The 5,521-nt window shown below is 38.9% G+C and overlaps 1 long non-coding RNA gene across 1 annotated transcript; it reads right to left on the bottom strand.

Annotated features, from left to right (window-relative positions):
- Positions 1-997: 997 nt before the first annotated feature.
- LOC120443322 lies at positions 998-5,080 on the bottom strand. The gene is made up of 3 exons (XR_005615344.1): positions 3,945-5,080; positions 3,412-3,640; positions 998-2,211 (listed from the first exon to the last, which is right to left on the bottom strand). It is a non-coding gene; the product is annotated as an uncharacterized LOC120443322 (long non-coding RNA).
- Between the last annotated feature and the right edge of the window lie 441 nt (positions 5,081-5,521).

Raw genomic sequence — 5,521 nt, 5'->3', positions numbered from 1 at the left:
CACACAGAGGTCACATGATCGTCTGTAATATGATTGGAAGGAATAAAAACAGCAGTAATTACTGAGTTTCCTCGCTATGAGATGACATCAGATGGTGCTGATCTTTGGCTTCCTGCCTTCAGGAGAAACAGCAGTTTGAGGAAAGAACTTTTAGTTCCTAAAACATACAGATGGAATTATTTGATCAAGAAATAGGAAAAACATCGGCACAGCAGAGAGTTTTAACATTTAGTACATTAAACTGCTTGCATTTTTTTTAGGTTTTGCTTTAAAGAAAAGTTTCGATTTCAAAAAACTTGACAATATATTTAAAGACGTGTGAGACTGCTGCAGCGAGTGGGTGGAGGTCGTCTTAAATGACAGGATGGGGAAAATACACAAAACCAAGAGTAGTAACAAAGAAAACAAACAGAAATGACACGTACTGTAGAGAAGTACACGAAGATGGCCGACTAATTTTATATCAGCAACATTTCATTTATATTGATGAATTAATGAATTAATTTGAGCTGGAAATATGACATCCTTTAAAAAAGCATTTAAAAAAATGATTGGTGAACCACAAAAACACAATATGGAAGACAGAAGCAGCAGAGGAGCTTAAAGAGACGGACAAAAATAAAGCGAGACAGAGTGGAAAAGGGAGAAGCAAATTGCAGCAGAGAAACAGAGAGCTAATGAAGTTTAATCAGAGCTGGCAGTTCCTAACGAGATGTTTTCGTGTCCTCATTACGTCAAAGCGACTCGCTTCGTTAGAACGAAAGCGAATCCGACCTCAGAGAAAGCGACTTCCTGTTCACTGCTTCTTTCCTCCCATCAGAGCTGCGTCCGCCGGCCCTGTGACTGGCAGCTGCTTCGGTCACTAAAGCTCGCCTAAATAATGTTAGATATTAGATCGCACGTTCAAATAAAGACACTGGAGCTTTTTGTGTAACCTTTTTTCTCTTACGGTAAATTCAGTCGGGCTGAGCGCTGGATTATTTATTTTTTCATGTCTGCATCAAATGATTCTGTTGCACTGGTAAATACTTTCATATTTTATTACATCAACCTAAACAGTTTGTCACTGCAGATTAACTTTATAATTTATCTGTGATGGTCAGTGAAATGTGAAGGATTATTTCAACTCTTACAAAAATTTGTTTTGTGTGAATAAAGTGGGATAAATTCGATTTGCCCATCAGTCCAAAGCATTTTAAATCCATTTTGAAAATAAAGTCTTCACACTGGAGAGGCTGCAACTCTTTATTATTTATTGTCCTGTTAAAACCATTAAATGTATTTTTATTATTTTATTTAAATATGGAACCACAAAAAAGAGATGAGTGGTGTGTTTGGCAGTCACTCTGATGTTTAACTCCAGAACAGTTGCAGTTTTGATTTTAGTTTTTGGTGGTGTGATTTTTTTCTCTTTTCTCCGACACTTTGAGACTCTCAGCAATAATAAAACCCTGTAATAAGTGAGCCAGGCCTGATGTGCATTGTGCAGCAGTCAGTAATGTTGAGTATTTCCTATCTTAAACAGCAGGCATGAGCAAAAAGGAAAAAAAAAAAACAAGTGAAAAATACCAATTAAATGTTTTGGAGGAGGTGTTATGACCTCTTTGGTTCCCTCTTCCTGCAGTGCTTCATCACTCCGGCAGCTCTCCGAGTCTCAAACGGTTTTAATAAGACCACAACTTCCCCCTTATCGCTAATAAAGCCTCTCAGTCTGGAGCTGCCAGATCTGCTGAGAGGCTCCTTTTCTCACCACGCACATTAAAACGTCCTGATAAACTCGACAGCATGAAAACACTTCTTCACACAGACGTCTGCAGGCACCGGCGTTCACCTCGTGTGACTGAATCTGGTTCAAAACCGACTGAAAATTCGCAAACAAATAACAGAAGACGGTGAAAAACTAGTTCACACCTTTAAAACCAAACAACGGAAATAATTTGTAAAAAAGGATCCAGAAAGTTCAGTGTTCTGTAAGCCTACAACAGGAACTGCAGTGGTGCGCTATAGAAAAATACATGTTTTTACATTAATAGATGTTAATCGATAAATACTTGTACACAAATATATTCTCTCTAAATATTTGTGAATATACTTATTGTTTACTGTCCTTTGCTGTCTTCAGGCAGAGAAAGAATTCCTCCCGCAGCCTTTCTTTTAGTCCTCCTGCTCCACTCGCACCACCGCTGAAGTAACGCTGAAGAGGCGCTGCAGCTGCTCACACACACACACACACACACACACACACAGCAGAGAAAGGAAATCACAGCGAGGCCTTGAAGCTTTTCTCTCGCCGCCGGTCTTTCTCCTCGTCTCTTTAACAGATCGCTTATTGAAGAACAGAACCAATCAGATGTCAGCACTCAACATTTTTAACCTTCATCCTTGCATATCAACGAGCACATTCACAGAGATGAAGGTAGCTCGTCTGTGTGATGTTTCAGACACAGACTCCTTCAGGTTAGTGGGTTTTTTTCCCTGAAAGTTTTTTTTTTTTTTCTCCTTGGTGGCGGCTGATGAGTCATTTGCCGGTCTGGTCACGGCGCAGTGTTCAGGTGTCTGTCTGACTTCAATCAGCAGTGTTTGATGGGGATTATTGCGCCCTGATCCTCTGACCACTGTGACCTCTCACCTCGACCTTATTGTTTTCCTATTTGATATCGATAAAGACTCCCACAGCTCTTGTTTGTCTTCTCCTTCTAATCGTGCTCCAGGAGTTTGTGGGCAGTGGTCTGCAGACACACCACAGGAAGCACATCAGCAATATTTTGCATTCTTTTTGGAGAGGGTGGGTTTCTGCTGGGCAGCCAATGTGCAGTGGTGAGAGACGGATGTTATATTTGTTTGAGCCAAAATGTGTTTGTAAATGTGAAAAGTATTCCAGGAAACATTGAATCGATTTAATCCCTTCCTCCTTTAAATTCACAAGAAGGTCCACAATCGTGACTTCAGGCCAAGAATTTGTCAAACACAACTTTTTAAAAAAAGTTTCCAAATACATCAAATTATTCAAACTGAGTTTTGGAGAAATGTGTATTAAATGATGTATACGGTTTACAGTATTTGGCTTTAACTGGTAAATCATAAAAATGTATGTAAATATTAGAACATTTATGTCACTTTTAGAAACACACTGCAGATTTGAAAACATTCATTATTAATTAAAAGCCTTGTTTCTTTCTATGCGGGAGACGTGTGCTTTTATATCAAATAATTTAAAAACACAGTCGTTTTATTCTTGTTCTCAGGTTCTAATCGTGTGTTTTACTGATTCTAACTGTAAAATTATGCTTGACGCTCTTCTGTATTAGTAGCTCATCTAAGCTCCTTTATTCATATCTTCCCACTCTCTCTAATGACACCCTTTTATAACAGAGCAGATGAGATGTTGCACTGTGTGTGTTCTTTACAAACCTTTCAATACGTGACCTTTGTTTTAGGCTGAGACCTCCTCAGCTCGGTACATCCTGTGATCCATACGGTTACTGTCAGAAGTCTAAAGGTCAGAAGGCGCTGGGCTTGAGTCTGAGGGTGCATGGTTGTATGTGATGCACTGGCAACCTCTCCCCAGCTGTCACGGGGCAGAGGTGGGGTACGCCCTGGGCAAGTTGCCAGTCCATGGGAAACAAACACACATCCACACCTACAACCAAATTCTAAATCACTCCTGAATCTGAGCTTGGCATGGTTTTCTTTGAACTGTGGTACAAAACTAGAATATGTGTAGGTATTTATACTTTGCTTGAGTATTTTTTTTTTTTTTTACTTTTTACTTTTACATTCTGCATTTTTACACAGTTATCTGTACTTTCAGGAATTTGTTATTCCCCATCACTGCACACCTTCAAAAATCAAAACAATAAGACAATCTTATTGGCGTGCCCATCACTGCTGCTTATCATACACAATGAGAAAAAAAAAGTAAAAGTAATCTAATAATCACTTACAGCATCACAGTCGGCGGTTAAAGTGGGCTGGAGTATCTGGAACAGTGTTTTGGGGGCAGATTTTAATATAAACTATGGTCGGTGTACATCAACAACTAGCTAGCACTACAGAAGAGGAGCGAGAATATAAAAGGAGTAACATTTTTTAAGTGACGGGTAACTTCTTGACAAGAAAAAGAAAACACACAACCTGCTTCTTTGTAGTGTGCTAGCTAAAGGTTCAGCTGCTGCATTTCACAGGGAGAGACAAGAATGAGAGAAATTCATTCAGAGATGAAGAAAGATGGAAGAAAAAGAAGAGAAATTAGATACAAGGTAAATACACACGTTGGATTTGTACACAATGTGCTGCTGAATTATGTTTGGTGAAACGTATTCAGATTTTGCATTAAAGGCAGTTTAGTTTGCAGTACAGTGGTGATTGTGGTTGCACTGTGTTAGAGTGGTGTTAAGTGTAACAGACATCAAATTAAATGTAAGCTCATGAGGCAGTCACTGAATTCCACCTTTATACTATTTTATACTGTCTAATGCAATCAGCTGTGAAAGCTCATGAAACATCAGGTTATATCTTACAGAATGTAGTTAGCTAAATCCAGAAAGATCAGCTTAGCTCAGCTGATCCCAGCCTGTGCACACAGAAACTCTACAGGAGCTCACAACAGAAGTTACAGAGTTGTTTCTGAGTGAGTATTTTCCACACGCTGCTCCACTACAAATAACCGGGCTTTCCCCACCTGCTGAATCCCACTTTAACCCCTGAATATACTCGTGATTTTGTTTAGCTGTGGAGGCAAAATGATCCATTTACAATGTAAGCAACAGGAAATAGAGCTACTTTTTATTCCCTTTTCTCTGCTTGTGTTCCACATAACAGATGTTCATGCAGAGTGAATTCAATAGATTTAAAATTTAAGTTAGTATTCCCTTAATGTTGTTTGTCTTGAACAGGTCTCTCTCTTGCAAATGAGCCATTGGGTCTCGATGGGACTACCTGTATAAATAAAGTTTAAAAAATGTGATTTTTATTAACAAATTAATATGGAGTTTGATTTAACTTTGCACAAAATAACAGCTATAAATGTCCTCCAACGAGCTTTTTACATTGAGGACATTTCAGAGCCTGTCATTTTTTCGCTTTTACATAAGCAAAGACGTAAAACCAGTACTTCAGGTTTTAACACAAGTATCTGCACTTCTACTGTGCCAACCCTGTATGTAATTCAGCTGTTTAAACTGAATCGGCGCATAAAGGTATTCAGCATGGCCACTTGGGCTGACAGATGGTGCCGTTTTATGTTGTTAAGTTCGATTAAATTTCACTCTGAGTGTGTTTTTGCTTTTTCTTAAAACTTACTAGCCGGTGCTACTATTAGCAGCTAACGTCAGCGCTCTCCCGTCACTCCTCAAATAATCTTTGAGCTTTTTTTTAATGAGTAAATAATTTAGAAACACCAATAAGATGACAACTAAAGTCCAGAGACCAGTTAGTGTCAATGTGGCTAACTGCTCTGCCCGAACCGGTCTGCTCTGTCTGTTCAGTATCTTAAATAAAAACCTAAAATATCACTTCAGAT

Source organism: Oreochromis aureus, linkage group 2 (assembly GCF_013358895.1).
Source record: "Oreochromis aureus strain Israel breed Guangdong linkage group 2, ZZ_aureus, whole genome shotgun sequence".
NCBI lineage: Eukaryota > Metazoa > Chordata > Actinopteri > Cichliformes > Cichlidae > Oreochromis > Oreochromis aureus.
The sequence above is the reverse complement of the archived record's forward strand: the minus strand, read 5'-3'. Positions and strand labels throughout refer to the sequence as shown.